The following is a 21833-nucleotide window of genomic DNA, read 5'->3' on the forward strand; positions in this document are numbered from 1 at the left end:
ATATCTGCCTACGAGAGATTCCGATGAGAATCGTTCTACAGAGTAACCATGAAAAATATTCTTTTGCCTCATAACATCACCAAATGACGTCATAATGTCTCAAGCTTGACATATCGAGAAAGCATTCATCGAGGTGTTCAATTTGAGGTACGATACGATATGGTTCCTAAAACTTGAAAATTTGACCTTGGGGTCAAATATGTTTGACCTGAGGCGCCAACCATGAAGGTCAAGGCCAATCGCCACCAAAAATTAATCAGCTGAGCGCCAGACCATGAATTATATTGCCATGAAGTTTGAAGACGATCCGATCAAAATTACTCAAAAAATAAGGGTTTCGTCGACTCCCCTGATTTGCGCCAAAGTGACCTTGACCTTTCACCTTGACCTTCAAAATTTTGTGCACTGAAAGGGACCTCTATAGGCCTCTGATATGCGAAGTTACAAAAATTTCCGATGATAACTGTGCTCTGCAGAACTTTTTTATACGTGATTACAGACAAACAAACAAACAAAAACAAAAAACCATACAAGCTGACTAACATATCTTGCAAAACTTCGTTTTGGCAAGATAATAAATCCCGGTGTATAAACCCACCCAGAGTATGTACAGTTTTGGCCTTACATACACCGAGCTGTGAATGTATAACATCGATGGGTCCTGGGCTGAAGTTGCTCAGATGTACATGAATGGTGTTTGGAGGATGTTGTTGCCTGAATGTCTCAATGACTTGAAAGGATTTAAAGATGTTTTCCCTATTTTAAAGACAGTTATCCTCGGCCCGGCCAATAAAGCTGTTTTTGATGAGTTGGAAGAAGGCGACGTTGCACAACTTCTGCAATCGCACGGAGAAGTGTTAACCAATGGAGATCTTCATCAACTCGAGTTGATGGGAAAAAAAACAATTGGAGATGATGATATTCAATTGTTTTTTTCAAATTATTTCAAACTTTTACTCAATTTGTAAATAATGTCTTTTGTCTGATAAAAAAAATCCTGGAACCTAACCCTGGAAACTTTACATTTATTCTTATTGGGAAAAAGGATTCGCTTAAATTTGTTTCAGTTAATCGCTCTTTTCAAGAACCGAACTACAACGTTAAGCGAGGATTGACTTTGTATCGATTTTGGTTCCATCTCTCAATGGTGAAGAATCACCAAAAAAACGCTCATTTCCGGATATGGATCTTCACCGAAATCGAATCAATTCGTCCTCGTCACACACCCAACCTGCCTTCCAAACTTCGTCCGAATCCGTCCATAACTCTTTGAGATATCCTGCTCACAGACTTACACACAGACAGGGTAAAACATAACCTCCGTGCAGCTTCAGTGGCGGATGTGATTAAATTATCAAAACTTCAATATCAGACTCCGATTAGAACTTTCACAAAAAGCTTCCTTGCGAATGAGGAGGGATAATTAACTTGGATGATTTAAACGAGTTCGGTGCTTTGGCTCATTTTATATGTTCAAAGTGTAAGGAGGTTTGTTTGGAATAGTTTAAATCTTGAGGAAAGAGTAAATTTTCTGAGTTGTAAAGTTCTTGCCAGAAATAATTTTTCATCTTTGTCCTTTTATACTTTAACTCAAGTAATATATCAAGTTCATGCACAATATATAATATCACTGATATTGCATATGTATGAAACACAGAATAATATCGTTGGATGTTGTTACCTGTTGCGAAAAATCTTCGACCGGAATAGCGTTGACAAAGCAGCTTTCACCAACGGGCTGGCGGCGATGGAAATGGTTGGTACGGTAATGGTCGTGAGATATCGCAAGATAGACAAGTAATTATGGGCCACGTTCCTGAAGACAAGACAGTATCGAAGAAGAACACACTTGCCGAATTCGAACATCGTCGGGAACCAAAGCACGATGTATGAGAGAGCCACAAATATGGTGAGGTGGAGGGACTGCTTTGAAGATGAATTCTTCACGTTGTTCTTCACCGTCTTCTGGGCCTGGCGATTTGCCATCACCAGCAAAGAGATATTAAATCCAATCATCAATGGAAACGTCACAATGTTGAAAAAGACAGTTCGAATGGTCAATATTATCATGCCCAGATTATTTGGCAAGAAGTTGACCAAAGGGACATTAATAAAGGCCCAAAACCAACAAAAAGCTATGACGGCCCGTGTTTTGTTCAAGGTCATTGTTCGAACGTAGTGGAAGGGATATCTAATTGCACAAAACTGGTCTACCTGGCTGGTGAATACAAGCAGATAAGCCACTCCATATAATGCCGGGAAGATAAAATAAGTGTCATTGTTTCTTACTCCTTTTATATCAAACAATCCAATATAAAACCACATCGCTCCGCTGAACATGTTGCTGAAACAAATATGGAAAATGTACATGAAACGATTTTTCCTTCGGAACTGCTTCGTTTTCATGAAAGACAAAACGATCAGCACGTTGAGAACAGTTCCCGTTATGGCAAGGCAAACATGAAAGATGAAGAAAGTGATGTTCTTGAAGGAGTCAAGTTCCACAGATGGAGATGGAGCCATGACTTTATGCTGGATGATGCTCCTTCAGTGGAATGAAATGTATTAAATAGAGAAAGTTGATAAATTTGAACAACCAGAGATTGGTTTAATTAACCTCAATGGATTTTGTTAATAATGTGGTGTTGTGTCTTGGAAGTCCTTCTAGATTTCCATATTCGAATCCCAACTCATTAAAATTAAAAACCCTCATTAATCTCCCCCGACCATGATTGTGCATGAATGTAAAAATATAAGCACATATAGTGTGGAGTTCCTCAGCATATTTTGTGTCCAAGTTTGCTATGTTGACATCACTGACGTCACACCTACTCTCGGAGCATCCACATTCAAAATTGAAGATGACCAACTGCTGTCATTTTATCTCTGTTATGGGTCACAGGCATCAGGATTTTAAGAGTGGTTGTCCTTCTTTAACACACCGGTCGATGGTCATTCGGGAGCAATACACAACAAAATGCAAAGGGTCATGTGAGAGAGAGATATTCTGAGCAAATTATGTGGACCAAAGTTTATCGACCACATCAAAATCTGTGCTCATTATAGGGGTCAATGGGTGGGTGGGGGGAGGGTGACCCCCCCAAATAGGTATCCGCTGTCTTTTTTTTTGAAAATACACACGATTTTGAGGAAACTTGACCACAACATTCTTCACCCTGTTCTGTGTTCTCGCTCTTCCATGAGCCTTGACTATGTATCTAAAAAAAAAATGGTACGTTCCAATCGTACGTAATGAAGACGTAATTAATAGACATAGTCACGGTCCAGCTCACATTCAAATAGAACATAATTCATAGACGTACGTGTGCCGATCGACGCATCACCTTGAGGAGGTTTCACCATTCACCATTTTTTTACAGTTTTTAGCTCGCCTGTTCGAAGGACAGAGAGCTATAGAGATACCCCCAGCGTGAGCGTGAAAATGTTAAAGTTTTGGTGCAAGTTATTTTCTTTCCAATGTTTTTATCAACCACACTATTTTTTACTGATTACAACATACAAACACATTTATTTCTTTAAAATTATTTGGATCAGATTTCACTGCAATGCTTTATAAAAAATATGATTAGACTAGTCTTTTAAAAACGATAAATGTATAAACAGGCGAGCATTGGGTGGCTTTGACACCAACTCTCTGGTTATATATACAGTAGCGGTACGAGTATGGGCCCACCTTCGGTTGGAAATTTAACGCGTTCATAATTCCACAAAATAAAACTTTCTTTGAGAACACACTGTACACTTGAAAAAAATTGGGATGCACTGTAACCATACTTAGTCTTGCACCACGCAGTAAAGTTTTTGTGATGTAAAACACTTTCCAGCTTTGACTGGGATTATATAATTACCCTCACTTGGCACTTCTCATCAAAGAAAGTTGCATAAAGCAACCAAAAAAGACTACACAAAACAAGGTAATTTGGAACAAATGTTTTAGGATTGGAGTATGGTGGAATTGATGTAAGCAAATTTCTGTCCCGTCCCACTCCAGTGTGAGGTGACATCAGGGTGAATGAGTCTCAGAGGGAGGACTGGACAAAAATGACAGGGTTAATTAAAGGGTTAATTCGGTACTTATTTTTTATAATTGATGTTAGCATCTGGCGTTTTGTAACACCCTGTTTCATGACTACTAGGATGGTGTGTATGGAGAGCTTCCCGTTTGCCAACACCAAAGGTCACTCTCCCTCCACTCCATACTCATGATCTTTTATATCTTTGTTAACCTTCTCTGAGCTCACCCTTCCTTCCCAGGTCATGTTCCACCCCCCACCCCCGTCCTTCATTCTCTGTTTCACTTTGTGTTTCATCCCCAGTTTTTTCCCTTCCTCCCTTTCCCTGTGTTAAGTTTGTTGCCAGCTTGTTCTCTCCCTGTGTCCTCTTCCTACTCCCATTGCTCTCATTCTTCCCCTTACCCATTCTTTCTCAGATTGTCCCTCTGTGGTCTCCATCTACCCTTCTGTTGGTGTGTATCGCCCGATTCCACAATGTTCACATTTTTACCTGCGACATGTCGCTCGTTCACAAGAGTTCAGCATGGTTGCAGTTGTTGCTGTTGTGGTTGTTGGGTGGTTTATTTTTGAAAGGTACACCCATTGGTCGGACAGCTGCTGGACCCCGCCCACATTCGTTGCTTGACTCCACCCACCATGACACCTTGACAAAATAATATGGCTGCCATCTTGGTTTTCTGAAGGCCCTGTCACATCAAGCCTGAAGGCCTCATGCTGATTATTCACTGCCCGGGTTTGTTGCATCAGATTCACTTTGGTTTTGTTTGGATCGAGCGTTACTCTCGCTGAGGGAACCCGAAAGAAAATCGTAAGTAATCGATTTTGTCACAGGTTGTGAACACAGTGCGGCCAGTCTCGTTGTGTTTGTTATGTTCTGACCAGTTCTGTGTTCCAGCTCTTCCATGAGCCTCCCCAACAAAAAATATACAAATTTTTCAGACATCACAATTTTAAACGATTTACTTGGTCTTTTTACACTTCAGCACGAACATGTTTTCACATTTGAACAATTATCCACATTTTTCCACCACATGCTGACTCATCAATCCACATGGAATTATTTAATTATGTACAGTAGTATTTCATAACAACAAACTCATGGGAGAAATAGTGTATTTGATACGAGCGTCATTTTGCATCCGAGTGTTGTTGCTTTTAATTATTACTCGATGACCCGTGAACCCGTTGGGTTCCTGTTGTAATGGCGGTTGATGACAACAATCATTTCAAGAAAAAAACAAGAGAGCTCTCGTGAACGATACCACTGAGGTTGTTTGCATTGATCAAATTCTCCCGAAAAGTACTTGACTGAATCGGGAATTGATTTTTAAAATAATTTTTTCGTTGCCCGATTTGAATTCAACTTGACACTGCACACCGCAGAAGAATGGTGAGTTAGGTGGCCCTTAAATTTTTGCGCTATATTGTACCATTTTGGCTGTATTTCGGGAACATTCATACATATATATATATATATATATATATATATATATATATATATATATATATATATATATATATATATATATATATATATATATTTATATACACATATATATATATATATATATATTTATATACACATACATACATGCAAATATATTTCTACAAATATATATAAAAAATATATATTTCTCGATATATATGTATATATATGTATTCACAAGATGAGAGTTTAAGTGATATATAGAAGATATAGTTCAGGCACATTTGTTGAGTGCAGAAAGTGATTTTAATTTTTAGAAAGCGGAATAAACCAGAAAGATGCAAATGGAAACACAGTTTCAGCTGTTTGTGAATGAGAGCTCACTTGTTTATTTGAAGGAAATATAGGGTGGCCATAAAGTCTTGAACCATAGATAATGTCACTCTGTCACAGTTTGAAGATGTCCTTGATGAAAGACCAACGCGTGGAGTTGACACTGTTGAGTGGACACGAGTGCCGGTCATATCAACCGATAGCAGAGCACATCAATGCGTGTCATCCCAGAAGAGTTGCCGTCTCTCACAGCACAGTGGGGAAAATGGTTCAAAAATTCCAGGATACAGGCAGTGTGTTGGACATTGTGCAGGGATTGATGGAAATGCTCCATTAATGCACCGCGTTCAATACAATTCTGCACAGCGCATTGAACTGTGCATTTCTCAAGAGAGACAACACATTGAACGTGTCATGTAATGTCGTTGAACATAATCATGTATTGTAATGTAATGTCTATAAACCATTTATAATGTATATTCGCCTGTGTTTCCAGACTGTATGGCCACCCTGTCATATGTTCCCTTCCAAGGAACTTCAACACAGGAGGAGGATGTCCTCCTCACATCTTTTAGGGAGTTGGACATCCCAGGCCATAATGCCTATTAAAGCCTGTGCTAGTATTGCGAACATGTGGTTATATGTCCGTACTCTATTCTGTTTTTTTTTAATTCTGAGCATCAGGCAAGGAAGCAGCATTCAACATCAAGCAAGGAAGGAGCACTCAGCAACAAGCAAGGATGCAGCACTCAGCATCAGACAAGGAAGCATCAATCAGAATGAGGCAAGGAAGCAGCATGTACCATTTGTAAAGTCCTTGGTATGACTCAGGCAGGGTTCAAACTACTGACCTTCCAGACTCATAACAGAGGCTCCAACCATTCCTCCAAAGAGTCCAGTTCAACAGTTGTTCTCATCATTTTGTTCGTCCTTAAAGTATACCTACTACTTGTATAATGTATCAGAAAACAACACAGTAAACTTTTGCAGAGGTGCACACGAGGTGAGGTGTAAGTTCCTTCCGGTCCAATAACTTTACAGTTGGCTCATAAATTCACTTTTTGGAAAGGGTTGCAGCATTTGTACAGGTCAACAATCTCTCTTGGTTTGAACCAATTCTACAAAACAAAGAGAAAACACAGGTAAGAGTTCATTCTGTTGTTAACTCCACCATTGAAGGTGAAGGAGTTGATGTTTTCACCCCTTTCTCTGTTTGTTTGTTACTTGACGAAATCTACGATTTTGTCGTTTGTTGATCGGTTCAGTTTGTTTGTTTGTGTGTACGTCTCGCTCTACAGGTCGCATTTCGAGTCGGAATGTCATGGAACTTCACCAATGGACTTATTGGTCACCAGAATAGAACCCTATAACTTTTGGCACGTCAAGGTCAAGGTCAGGAAAAATTCCTGAAAATCGCGAAAATCCGTATCTTTTCGCATGGGCTGATTTTCAAAAATTCATGTCTCCGCCAAATCTTAACTGATTCCTTTCAAATTTGAAACACGGACGTAGGAGGGGAGTATCTTTGACTGGATGAATTTCGTCAAGTCCTGGCCCGATGGGCCATTTCATATGTTTGTCTGTCTGTGTATAGGATATCTCAAAAAGTTTTGGATGGACCTGGATGAAATGGTGTGGACAGGTTCGGTGTATGACAAGGACAAACTGATGAGATTTTGATGAAGATCTGGATCCGGATCTGACGACTAGAATTTTAAATTAATTCTTCACTATTGAGAGATCGGGCTCAAAACAATATCTAATGCGAGATCTCAAAAATGTATTGAGCCCAATATGTTCTCATAGATCAGGCATTACCTGGTGGAGGTGTGTGCTGTACCAAGTGCCATCGTAATTAACCTCCGCCATCGAAGATCGGAGGTTACTGTTTTCACCCCTTTCTGTTTGTTTGTTTGTTTGTTTGTGAACAGTATTATGGAAAAACCCCTCGACGGATTTCGACGAAACTTGGTTGGTGGGGGCGGGGGGGTTAGGTATGGTCCAAGGATCATGCCATTAGATTTTGGACTTGGTCCCCCCCGCCCCAAAAAAAAATTGTAAGAGAAATTTTTTTTTTGTATTTCTACATGTTTTAAGTGATTTCCAACCCCCCCCCAAAAAAAAATTGTAAGAGAAATTTTTTTTTTTGGTATTTCTGCATGTTTTAAGTGATTTCCAACCCCCCCCCAAAAAAAAATTGTTCGAGAAAAAACAAATTTGCAACTTTTTTTCAAAAAATTTCGATTTCTTTTTTTTGCATTTCTACATGTTTTCAGTGATTTCCAACCCCCAAAAACAAAAGATTGTTACCCCCACCAAAAAAGAGAGAAATTTTTGTTTTTGCATTTCTAACTGTTTTAAGTGATTTGCAACCCCCCAAAAAAATTGTTATCCCCCCTCCCAAAAAAATTGTTTGAGAAAATTTTTTTTTGCATTTCTACATATTTTAAGTGATTTCCCCCCCAAAAAAAAAATTGAGAAATAATTTTTTTTTGCATTTTTACATGTTTTAAATGATTTCCACCCCCCAATAAAAATTGTTTCCCCCCAAATTTTGTTTTTTGCATTTCTACATGTTTTAAGTGATTTCCAACCCCCCCCCCCCCAAAAAGAAAAAAATTTAGAGAAAAAAAAGGTCACAGTGAGGTCAAATATTCGATTTTTGATGGTTTGGTACAGATAACTCGAGAACGGAAGAAACTACCAATGTCAAATTACACCACGTGAATCAAAACAGTGATGGCTAGTGCTGATTAGATTTTGGTCAAAATCGGTCAAAGGTTAAGGTCACAGTGAGGTGAAATATTCGATTTTTGATGGTTTGGTACAGATAACTCGAGAACTGAAGAAGCTACCAATGTCAAATTGCACCACGTGATTCAGGAGGGTGGTGGCTAGTGCTGATTAGATTTTGGTCAAAGGTCAAGGTCACAGTGAGGTCAAACATTAAAAACATTCGATTTTTGATGGTTTGGTACAGAATCATTGTAAAAACTTCTGGTTTGCGTCGCTACCTTCTCCAGGGACAGCTTTTATTCGACAAGGTCAGAGGTCAAGTTGACAATTTCGTAAGTGCCAGTCTATGACTGCTTGTTTGTGTGTTTGTTTGTAGGCAAGATAACTCGAGAACGGAAGAAGCTACCGATGTCAAATTACACCACGTGATTCAGAAGGGTGATGGCTAGCGCTGATTAAATTTTGGTCAAAATCAGTCAAAGGTCAAGGTCACAGTGAAGTCAAGCATAATTCCGTAAATTCATGTGGAAAAATGGAGTATTTTTGCTTCGCCCGATGGTACGAGTTCGTTTTAACTTCGATTTTAATTTTGTCTTCGGTTTTTGCGATCGCTGAGGACGCTTAAAACTCGGTTGTCGAAATTCTGGTAAAATCGGATGTTTGAGACGTTTTAAGATTGTATAAAAATATTTTCCTCGCGCGTCACGGGTCGTCACATGATGCAGTGCGCAATTCATGTGGAGAAATGGAGTATTTTTGCTTCACTCGAAGTTAGGAGTTCGTTTTAACTTCGATTTTAATTTTGTCTTCGGTTTTTGCAATCGCAAAGGATGCTTATAACTCGGTTGTTGAAATTCTGGTAAAAATCGGATGTTTTGGAGACGTTTTAAGATTGTATAAAAAATATTTCACTCGCGCGTCACTGGTCGTCACATGATGCAGCGCGCTCAAGCAGACTCGTCGTTGAGTCACGTAAAGGTTTTCCGTGTGTGCGCTGACGGTGTTTTCGATAAAGATGGTGTTTCAAAGTCAATTTTTTTTATCCCAATAAAGGTTATCGTCGCATGCCTGACTCGCTGAGCCGTCGGATAATGCAAAGATTGTTGGTGGATGACCGAATATTACGGTTTTGTGACTGATAAAATAATATAAAATAATTGCGTGGAGAAATGGAGATTTTTGCTTCGGTCAACGTTACGATTTTTGATGGTTTGGTACAGATTCATCGTATAAACTTCTGGTTTGCGTCGCTACCTTCTCCAGAGCCAGCTTTTATGAGACAAGGTCAGAGGTCATGCTGACGATTTTGTAAGTACCAGTCTATGACTGCTTGTTTGTTTGTTTGTTTCTGAACAGTATTACGGAAAAACTCCTCGACGGATTTCGACGAAACTTGGTGGGGGGGTTAGGTGTGGTCCAAGGATTATGCCATTAGATTTTGGACTTGGTCCAAAATCCAATATGGCTGCGATGGCGGGCAATTTGAAAAAATATTTGATTTTTTTTTTTTTTGCATTTCTACATGTTTTAAGTGATTTCCAACCCCCCCCCCCCAAAAAAAAAATTGTTGCAGAAAAAAACTTTTGCAACTTTTTTTTCAACAAAATTTCGATTTCTTTTTTTTGCATTTCTGCATGTTTTAAGTGATTTCCAACAAAAAACCTGCCAAAATTATAATTGCGGCTGATTTTGGAACTTCAGGTGGATATACCCACGTAAAATCAATTTCTGTCTCAAGGAATCTAGTTATGACGAATGAATTGAGGATGTAAAAGTTAAAAGTAAAAGGGAAAGTTGCAAACTATAATTCTGTGAGCACTGTTGACGTCAAGTTGAATGAATAGGATAGCAGGTTCACTTGAGTGACCTCGCAGTATTGGCGGCAGAGGTTTTGCACTCTACGGAGTGCTCCCCCTCTAGTTTTAGCCATACTTTCGAAAATGCCTGCAAGATGTATTGTAGCAGGATGCAGCAATACAAGCAAAGACGATGTAAGCCTTCAGGTATTCCCGAAAGATGATAATCGTCGGAGAATATGGACATCTAAAGTGAAGGTACTGCTTCCATTGGCATGCTATTCATTAACATTTAGCCAAAATGCTAGCCTGGTGTTGGCTCAGTGGTTCAGTGGTTCAGTTGGCGGCTTGGGATCCTAGGGTCCTGAGTGTAAGCCCCATCAGCCACTGAATTAATACACCAGGGGGTTGACTCAGCCTGTCATCCTTCCGAGGTCGGCGAAATTAGTACCAGTTCCAGTGTGTGTACTGGTAGAGGGGCACTGCATCAGCGACACAGTCACGCTTCAAGAAATGATAGCTACCCCGGCAGCTCAGCTGCCATACGACCACCACCAGCCAAAATGCTGTAATAAAAGAAAAGGGGAAAAAATGTTTGTACAACTATGAAAGACAAATGTATCTGTCCTATTACACGGCCTCATATCCTCGGGACTCTTACGCATTGACTTATACATTGTGTGCAGACTAATACAAGTTACTTCTCAACTCGAGATCTCCAGAGTCTAAACTAGTCTGATAAATCCGTCGTCCGTCCGACTAGGCCGATAAATCTGACGTGCTGTAACTTTATTTTATTATTGTCTTTTTTCATTGTTTTCTACTGGTGCGACATGACGACAGTAGGAATAAAATAAATAAAAATGCAACAGAACGTCAGATTTATTGGACTACTCGAGAAATTGTGTCGCAAGGTGTGTTCTGCACACAAGTTTTCATCGTATCCGGACAGCGAGGGTGCTTCGTTTTATGCGTGGAGAGATACGGCCGATGACATGCGCCGGCCTTGTTTGTGATTAATTCGCTGCGGAGCAACATGTCCGCTCCGCTGGTCACATCACCTCACTAAAATATTTCTGATATCGAGCAGTATGCAAGTCGAATTTACATTATTGAATTACGAATAGGATTTAGTCCAACCAGTTGTTATTTCCGAGTCTTCCTTCGATGTCTTCCCGATCATCATGAACTCCGGGAATTTCATCGCCATTTTCCTCTATTTGTCCTGCTTCGGGCTCGAACTGGTAAGGCCGTACTTCATTTACAGCTGCCTGAACTTCACCTCCCGTGACTGTTATCCGACAATTCTCCATGTGATTCAGACCAAAATCCTTCATTTCTCTCACATTCACTGTCGTTACCAGACAAGTGAAAGTCCATGTCATCCATTATTCAAAACTAAATGTTCGATTTTTTTATAGCAGAAATGAACGAAATGATTGAGTCGACCAATAGAATGTGGAAACGCACAGCAAGCCAATAGAATCACGTAGACCACCAACCCGAGTAATTAACGTGCAGCCTTTGTCATACTGTAGTTGACGTCATGTGGGTTACGCCCCTTTCAGGAGAATTTTTAGGGGCGTTCCCGAAGAGGTTTGTTTTTTAATTTTACATTTTACAGAATGAGTATTGTGGAAAAACATTGTCAGATCTGAAATCACGATGAAAAACTCCTCTAGGACATATATAAATGAAATTTATGTGCTTTGGCATGTCAGGGGACCTTTAAAGTCTCGAACCATAGATAATGTCATATCATTCTGTTACGGTTTGAAGATGTCCTTGAAATAAGATGGACGCGTTGAGGTGACACTGCTGAGTGGACGCGAGTGTGGGTCATATCGACGGATAGCAGAGCACTTCAACGTGTGTCATCCCGGAAGAGCTGCCGTCTCCCACAGCACAGTGGTGAAACTGGTTCAAAAATTCAAATAAGGCAAGGAAGCAGCACTCCACATCAGGCAAGGAAGCAGCATTCAGAATCAGGAAAGGAAGCAGCACTCAGTATCAGGCAAGGAAGCAGCACTCAGCATCAAGCAAGGAAGCAACACTCAGCATCAGGCAAGGAAGCAGCACTCAGAATCAGGAAAGGAAGCAGCACTCAGCATCAGGCAAGGAAGCAGCACTCCGCATCAGACAAGGAAGCAACACTCAGAATCAGGAAAGGAAGCAGCACTCAGCATCAGACAAGGAAGCAACACTCAGAATCAGGAAAGGAAGCAGCACTCAGCATCAGGCAAGGAAGCAGCACTCCGCATCAGACAAGGAAGCAGCACTCCGCATCAGACAAGGAAGCAACACTCCACAGACAAGGAAGCAGCACTCCACATCAGACAAGGAAGCAGCATGTACCATTTGTAAAGTCCTTGGTATGACTCGGGCAGGGTTCAAACCACTGACCTTCTAGACTCATAACAGAGGCCACAACCATTCCTCCAAAGAGTCCAGTTCAACATTTGTTCTCATCATTTTGTTCCTCCTTGAAGGATACCAACTACTTGTATAATGTATCAGAAAACAACACAGTAAACTTTTGCATAGGTGCACATGAGGTGAGGTGCAAGTTCCTTCCGGTCCAATAACTTTACAGTTGACTCAGAAATTCACTTTTTGGAAAGGGTTGCAGCATTTGCACAGGTCAACAATCTCTCTTGGTTTGAATCGATTCTACAAAACAAAGAGAAAACACAGGTAAGAGTTCATTCTGTTGTTACCTCCACCACTGAAGGTGAAGGAGTTGATGTTTTCACCCCTTTCTCTGTTTGTTACTTGAAGAAATCTACGATTTTGTCAAGTATGTTGGTCGTTTCAGTTTGTTTGTTTGTGTGTACGTCTCTTTCTACAGGTCGCATTTCGAGTCGGAATGTCATGGAACTTCACCAATGGACTTATTGGCTACCAGAATAGAACCCTATAACTTTTGGCATGTCAAAGTCAAAGGTCAGGAAAAATTCCTGAAAATCGCAAAAATCCGTATCGTTTGGCATGGGCCGATTTTCAAAAATTCATGGCTTCGCCAAATCTAAATGGATTCCTTTCAAATTTGAAACATGGACGTAGGAGGGGAGTATCTTTGACTGGATTAAAAATTGGTCACATCCGTTACGGATAACGGAGGTGACAGGTATTTTAATTTTTTTTTTTTTTTTTTTTGGTTTTTTTGTTTGTTTACCCTAAAAATTATGTTTAACCCCAAAAATACCTATTATCACTCAATATTCTTGATTGTTCGCGATCTTGTTGAATTTCGTCAAGCCTTGGTCTTTTGGGCCATTTTCATTTGTTTGTCTGTGTGTGGGATACCTCAAAAAGTTGTGGACGGATCTGGATGAAATGTCGTGGACAGGTTTGGTGTGTGACAAGGACAAACTGATTAGATTTTGGTGAAGATCCGGATCGGGATCTGATGACAAGAATTTTTAAATTAATTCTACACCATTTAGAGATCGGGCTCAAAACAATACCTAACATGGGATCTCAAAAATGTATTGAGCCAGATATGTTCTCGTGGATCAGGCATTAGTACGTGTGTCGATCGACGCATCACCTCGAGGAGGTTTCACCATTCACCAATTTTTTTACAGTCTTTACCTCGCCTGTTCGAAGAACAGAGAGCTATAGCGATACCCCGGCGTGAGCATCAACGTCAGCGTCAGCGTGAAAATGTTAAAGTTTTTGGTGCAAGTTATTTAGAAGCTTGCTCTTCATTTAATATGTGTACTAGGATGCTGATATTTGGCATGGAGATTCCTTTGGGTATATTATTGATGTAGTGAAGTTGAAATTAAAAAATAATTTCAAATGTTTCAAATTTTTGACCTGTTTTGAACCTAACCTTTTCATAGCACATCAACGGCATTTGTTGCACATATACATCGCGGTGTATGCCCGGGTTAGAATAGGTGTACCATATCCCTGTGTGTCACAAGAGGCGACCAGAGTTGGCGTCAGGTAGGGCATCTGGCCATAAAACATTGCCTCAAGAAAAGCTAACCCCTGCACAGCAGGGAAAAATGGCTGTAAAAGCGGCTGCTGTTGTTGTTATCAACGTTAAAGTTTTTGGTGCAAGTTATTTGGAAGCTTGCCATTCATTAATATGTGTACGAGCATGCTGATATTTGGCCTGGAGGTTCCGTTGGGGTATATTATTGATGTAGTGAAGTTGAAATGAAAAAATAATTTCAAATTTTAAAAAATTTTGACCTGTTTTGAACTTAACTTTTTTGGAGCACATCAACGTTAAAGTTATTTCCTTTCTAATGTTTTTATCAACCACACTATTTTTTACTGATTACAATATACAAATACATATATTGCTTTAAAATTATTTGGATCAGACTTCACTGCAATGCTTTATAAAAAATATGATTAGACTAGTCTTTCAAACACGATAAATGTATAAACAGGCGAGCATTGGGTGGCTTTGACACCAACTCTCTGGTTATATATACAGTAGCGGTACGAGTATGGGCCCACCTTCGGTTGGAAATTTAACGCGTTCATCATTCTACAAAATGAAACTTTCTTCGAGAACACACTGTACACTTGAAAAAATTGGGATGCACTGTAACCATACTTAGCCTTGCTGGACCACGCAGTAAAGTTTTTGTGATGTAAAACACTTTCCAGCTTTGACTGGGATTATATAATTACGCTCACTTGGCACTTCTCATGAAAGAAAGCTGCATAAAGCAACCAAAAAAGGCAACACAAAACAAGATAATTTGGAACCAATATTTTAGAATTGGAGTATGGTGGAATTGTTGGCAAATTTCTGTCCTGTCCCACTCCAGTTTGAGGTGACACTCAGGGTGAATGAGTCCAAGAGGGAGGACTGGACAAAAATGACAGGGTTGATTAAAGGGTTAATTCGGTACTTATTATTTATAATTGATGTTGGTATCTGGCATTTTGTAACACCCTGTTTCATGACTACTTGGATGGTGTGTTTGGAGAGCTTCCTGTTTGCCAACACTAAAGGTCACTCTCCCCTCCACTCTATACTCATGACCTTTTATGCCTTTGTTAACCTTCTCCGAGCTCACCCTTCCTTCCCAGGTCATGTTCCACCCCCCTGTCCTACATTCTCTGTTTCACTTTGTGTTTCATCCCCAGTTTTTCCCTTTCTCTCCTTCCCTGTGTTTAGTTTGTTGCCAGCTTGTTCTCTCCCTGTGTGCTCTTCCTACTCCCATTGCTCTCATTCTTCCCCATCCCCATTCTTTCTCAGATTGTCCCTCTGTGGTCTCCACCTACCCTTCTGTTGGTGTGTATCTCCCGATTCCACAACGTTCACATTTATTCCTGCGACATGTCGCTCGTTCATAAGAGTTCAGCATGGTTGCAGTTGTTGCTGTTGTGGTTGTTGTGGGGTTGATTTTTGAAAGGCACACCCATTGGTCGGACAGCTTCAGGACCCCGCCCACATTCGTTGTTGACTCCACCCACCATGACACCTTGACAATATAATATGACTGCCATCTTGGTTTTCTGAAGGCCCTGTCACATCAAGCCTGAAGGCCTCATGCTGATTATTCACTGCCCGGGTTTGTTGCATCAGATTCATGTTGGTTTTGTTTGGATCGAGCGTTACTCACGCTGAGGGAACCCTAAAGAAAATCGTGAGTAATCGATTTTGTGTCGCAGGTTGTGAACACAGTGTGGCCAGTCTCCTTGTGTTATGTTCTGACCGGTTCTGTGTTACAGCTCTTCCATGAGCCTCGACGACAAAAAAAGAATATATACAAATTTTTTCAGACATCACAATTTTAAACGATTTACTTGGTCTTTTTACACTTCAACACTTCAACACGAACATGTTTTCACATTTGAACAATTATCCACATTTTTCCACCACATGCTGACTCATCAATCCACATGGAATTATTTAATTATGTACAGTAGCATTTCATTACAACAAACTCATGGGAGAAATAGTGGATTTGATACGAGCGTCATTTTGCATCCGAGTGCTGTTGCTTTTAATTATTACTCGATGACCCGTGAACCCGTTGGGTTCCTGTTGTAATGGCGGTTGATGACAACAATCATTTCAAGAAAAAAAATAAGATAGCTCCAGCGAACGATACCACTGAGGTTGTTTGCATTGATCAAATTCTCCCGAAAAGTACTTGACTGAATCGGGAATTGATTTTTAAAATAATTTTTTCGTTGCCCGATTTGAATTCAACTTGACACTGCACACCGCAGAAGAATGGTGAGTTAGGTGGCCCTTAAATTTTTGCGCTATTTTGTACCATTTTGGCTGTATTTCAGGAACGCTCTTTATATATCTATATATATATATATATATATATATATATATATATATATATATATATATATATATATATATATATATATATATATATCTATATATATATATTCACAAGATGAGAGTTTAAGTGATATAGAGAAGATAAAGTTCAGACACATTTGTTCAGTGCAGAAAGTGATTTTAATTTTTAGAAAGCAGAATAAACCAGAAAGAAGCGAATGGAAACACAGTTGAAGCTGTTTGTGAGTGAGAGCTCACTTGTTTATTTGAAGGAAATACAGGGTGGCCATAAAGTCTCAAACCAAAGATAATGTTATACCATAGATAATGTCACTCTGTAACAGTTTGAAGATGTCCTTGACGAAAGACCAACGCGTGGAGTTGACACTGTTGAGTGGACGCGAGCGACGGTCATATCAACCGATAGCAGAGCACATAAATGCGTGTCATCCCGGAAGAGTTGCCGTCTCTCATAGCACAGTTGGGAAACTGGTTCAAAAATTCCAGGATACAGGCAGTGTGTTTGATATTGTGCAGGGAATGATGGAAATGCTCCATTAATGCACCGCGTTCATTACAATTCTGCACAGCGCATTGAACTGTGAATTTCTCATGAGGGACAACACATTGAACGTGAGTAGGGTGAATATACTGGTTCTGGCTCACTTTTCCCTATGTAAATGAATGGAGGATTTTCAGCGATTCCCTTTTTTTCCCTAAAAATAAACCCCCTTTTTATCCCAAGGTATATTTATTTGTCTCCCCTTTTAACCTAGGGGCTCTCTATTCAAATAACCCATACAACAAGATAAAGATTTGTTAAATATCTGAAACGTCTAAGCCTCGGGACACTCTTTATCAAATAACCGATGCATTTTGTTTAGCTCACTCATTGAACCTATAAACATTTGTTCATTCTCAAATTCCTTCAATAGTTTAATTTTCTTTGCACAATAATCCCCATCTAAAATATTGACAAACAAAACATTTGAATCTTTATATTTTTTAAGATACCCCTTTTGTGCCATTACGAAATGATAAACATCTCTTAATGATCTCATCTGACCACCGCCCGAGTTGCAAATCATTTTTGTGTATAAACCACGCCATAAAAAAAGTTTTGTTTCAAATGTTTTCAGTTCATGCCGTGAAAATGAGGAAGTGTTTTTTGACACGGTCGTGCTGTGTGAATGAGGAAGTGGTTTTGGATTGTCATGCTGTGAAAAATAGGAACTATTCTGTGAGACAAGGTCTCGTGTTTATATTTTATCTCAGAACACGAACTGAAAACATTTGAATCAAAACCATTTTAAGTATGTTTTGTAAATGATTCATACAATTTGAGAATATATCTCCCAGTTATTTTCCAAGCTGTCATTTCCTGTGGCCACACCCAATGATTAAGCAATCTCCTCATCGTTGCTTTATAAGTGATTCGCCAGACAAAGTTTCTGCCAGACGGGATTTTCATTTTTACAACTGAGACATGGACTCACTCTCTTCCGATGAAGACAACAGCTCACTACAGAGTTGGTAAGTTTGTGTATGGTTTTCTCTTTGAACGATGAAGCAAATGATTATTAATTAAATCATGATAATTCTGATATTTTTTTTGTTTTTCCTGACAGGTCGTTGGAAGAAATTGAGTTTACATATCACGATGAGGTGCATCAAATGAATACTCTTATTGTAGAGATCAATGATTTTAGAAGAGAATTGAAAGACATTTATAATGAGTGGTACGGTCTCATCACGTCCTCTGATCTCGAAGGAATTAAACCAATGGTGAGACACGTGTGTGTGTGTGTGTGTGTGTGTGTGTGTGTGTGTGTGTGTCTCTGTCTGTCTTTCTAACTACCTCTCTCTGCTCTTATTGAAGAGGTCAATGATTTATAATGACTGGTACGAAGTCTTATCACGGTCTCTGATCTCGAATGAATTAAACCAATGGTGAGACGTGTGTGTGTGTGTGTGTGTGTGTGTGTGTGTGTGTGTGTGTGTGTGTGTGTGTGTGTGTGTGTGTGTGTGTGTGTTGCTTTCCCTGTCTGTTTGTATCTCTCTCTGTCTGTCTCTTCATCTATACCCTTGACTTATTATTTTTTTTTTTCAGCACTATCACACAACATCAGCTGTTGAAGCAATCTTGTACAACACATTATTTTCTGGAGGTAAATGTTTCTGAATTATTATTAATATCACTCTCTCTTTAGAATGTCGTCTTATGTTGGTTGCGTCATTAGTTTGGACGCGGTTTTGTCAGTGCACTGGAATTCATTTTATTGACCTTGAAAGGATGACAGGCTCCTGGTGTGTTAATTCAGTGGTCAACGAGGCTTACTCATATTACCATGTAATTATCTTTATAAAACCTAATTATTATCCACTTTTTGTTTCAAAACAGAATATGGTGTCTGAGTTTCGAAATCACAAGACATCTGAAGAAGATTGCTGGGAAAGATTATACATTCTCGCAAATGAATATTTAATATTTTCAATATTAATAAATTATATTTGTTTTGTTTACAATTACTTGATTCTGAATTTCAAGAAGAGGATCAAGACATGAACGAGAGGGAGGGGTTGGGGTGGGGAGGGGGGTAGGTGTGCTCCCCCAATGACCCATCACCCCCTCATCCCATCCCTCCCCTCCCCATGTGTGTGTGTGGGGAAGGGTGGGGGTGGGATGAGGGCGGTGGTGGATGAAAGTTGGGGGCGCAAAGGGGGCATGAGGGGGTGGGGCTTGTGTGGGCGGGGCTTCGGTGGGGCTTGTGTGGGTGGGGTGTGTGTGGGAGGGCTTGTGTGGGCGGGGTGTGTGTGGGTGGGGCTTGTGTGGGCGGGGTTTATGTGGGTGGAGCTTGTGTGGGAGGGGTTTATGTGGACAGGGTTTATGTGTGTGGAGTTTTTGCGTGGAGCTTGTGTAGGCAGGGCTTATGTGGGAGGGGTTTATGTGGGCAGTGTTTATGTGGGCAGGGGTTTATGTGGGTGGAGCTTATGTGGGAGGGGTGAATGTGGATGAGGCTTATGTGGATGAGGTTTGTGTGGATAAATGGATGGGTGGAGAGATGGGTGGATGGGTGGATGAGTGGAGCTTGTGTAGATGGGTGGATAATTCTTTAATTAAATAAACATGTTGTGTGTGGGGAACTAATTAACTAATCACTAATTATGTGAATATGATGAATATGGGTGGAGCTTGTGTGGGGTTTGTGTGTGGTGAGGTTTGTGTGGGGTTTGTGTGGGAGGGGCGTGTGTGGGCGGAGTCAAAAAGGGGCGGAGTCAAAAAATTTCAATTTATTGGAGCTTGTGAGGGGTTTGTGTGGAGCTTGTGTGGGGTTTGTGTGGGGTTTGTGTGGGCGGGGCTTTTGTGGGTGGAGTCAAAAAGGGGCGGAGTCAAAAAATTTCAATTTATCTTTGTCTTTTGTAATTCCTGTGAATAAAATGAACCTAAAATCTCTTCCCCTTCCAAATCATATATTTTATAAGTCCAAGGAACCGTATCTATTACATCAACAATTTTAAAAAGTTCTTTCGTCCATCGTTCAGTAAAACCCTTTTCAAAATGAGATTTCCACCTATATATTCTTACGATATCACCAACTTTGAACTTAGGTTTTCTGACATTAATCTCTTTTTCATATATAAATTTTGTAAATGTTTCTGATGGTTTCATATTTGTTGACGTGTGATTCGTGTCATTATACTTATCCACAATATCCTGAATAAAAGATGACCATTGTTGTGAACCGAGTTGTGTGAATTTTTTATATAGTCTCTCTTTTAAGGTACGATTAAAACGTTCAACAACAACTGCCTTCCCTTCATTAAAGGTACTGTATAATGTATAATTATGTAATTCATCAGCTAATTGCTCTTCAGTCTTAATGGCATCATTAGAGCCTATAAGTTTTTGAATTTCCAAGTCCAAGTTTCAATTTAGCACTGATCATCTTCTTCACAATGAACCGATCAACTTTTTCTCTCAAGGTTGGATTTTGTATCAGAGACAAATTATACAACATTTCTCTATCGGCTTCATGCTTTTCTTCCAACGTTGTGGTATTTCCATAATCAATATCGTGTCTCATGCACACTTCATCAACTCTATTGATAGGCTGACTCCAGGATTTAGGATCGTCTGCCTCATCTAATCTTTTATCCAAGTTTGTGCCTGGACCACAGAAAGAATACCCTGGAAGATGTAATTCCCCTGGTATTCCAGTAGTTGTAAATTTACTTCCTGATAAAAACTTTTGTATATCTCCTCCGCGTTTGTGTTTGGAGATAAATTGATTTTTTTGAACCACACACCGAACATATACCTTTTTGTATAACCCTGTTATTTTTACTTTTAATATATGAAATATTTTTAGTATTAGTTTTCTTTTTACATTTGAGACAATAACTCATTTATTTATGAGAAAAATTCCTGCAGAGTGCAAAAACCTTTTTAGTTTCCAACATGCACATTTGAATCTTAATTTTTAAAACATAAAGAATCCTTAGAAATGCCTTCACTCTCTCCTCCATTTATTTAAGAAAAAAAAATAAAAATGAAAAACTTGAATTAAAATGAATATCTTGCCGATGTCAATATTCTTGTCGAAAGTATTGCAAATAGACTTGTCAATTCTTTGTTTTCCTCCTCGTTCGGTTTAGTTATTTTCTGTAATACCACCAATCTTTTTTAAATCTCACTGGTTTCCATATTTTGATATTTATTTAGTCTCGCTCTTTCCTCCCTCTCCTCCCTCTCCTCCCTCTCTCTTCTCTCTTTCCTCCCTCTCTCTCTTCTCTCTCTTCTCCCTTTCATCCCTCTCTCTCTTCTCTCTTTCCTCCCTCTCTCTCTTCTCTCTTTCCTCCTCTTTCTTCTCCTTTTCCTCCTCTTCCCTCTCTTGTTCAACTCCTTCCTCATCCCTTACTATCCCTGAATCACTTACACCCCATAGAATATCATACATATATTCATCAGGATTTCTTGTTATTCCTGTATCCAAAATATATTTTTTTACAACAGGAAACCAATAAAATTTATTTTGAATTTCTAAAAGAGCCTTACCTTTTCTTAACTTTATAATTTTTTCATTATTTAACATTCTAATTAAATCTAAAGTTGTCGGTTTATCAACATCAGCATAATGCCAATCTTTTATTGAAAATACCTCATTCTTATGTTGTAGAACATATTTATTAAAATACCGAATACCCTTTTCTTGAAGGTATGCTTGGACACA

At 39.5% G+C, this 21833-nt stretch overlaps 1 long non-coding RNA gene across 1 annotated transcript in view; it reads left to right on the forward strand.

Moving 5' to 3' along the window:
• The first annotated feature begins 998 nt into the window (after positions 1-998).
• Positions 999-21833, forward strand: part of LOC147011182 (uncharacterized) — a 107252-nt gene continuing 86417 nt past the window's right edge. The window contains exon 1 of the long non-coding RNA XR_015052446.1: positions 999-4842. This is a non-coding gene — a long non-coding RNA (uncharacterized LOC147011182). The remainder of the gene's footprint in view (positions 4843-21833) is intronic.

Source organism: Eptatretus burgeri, chromosome 16 (genome assembly GCF_056783735.1).
Source record: "Eptatretus burgeri isolate ZD-2024b chromosome 16, Ebu_testis_v1, whole genome shotgun sequence".
NCBI classification, from domain to species: Eukaryota; Metazoa; Chordata; class Myxini; order Myxiniformes; family Myxinidae; genus Eptatretus; species Eptatretus burgeri.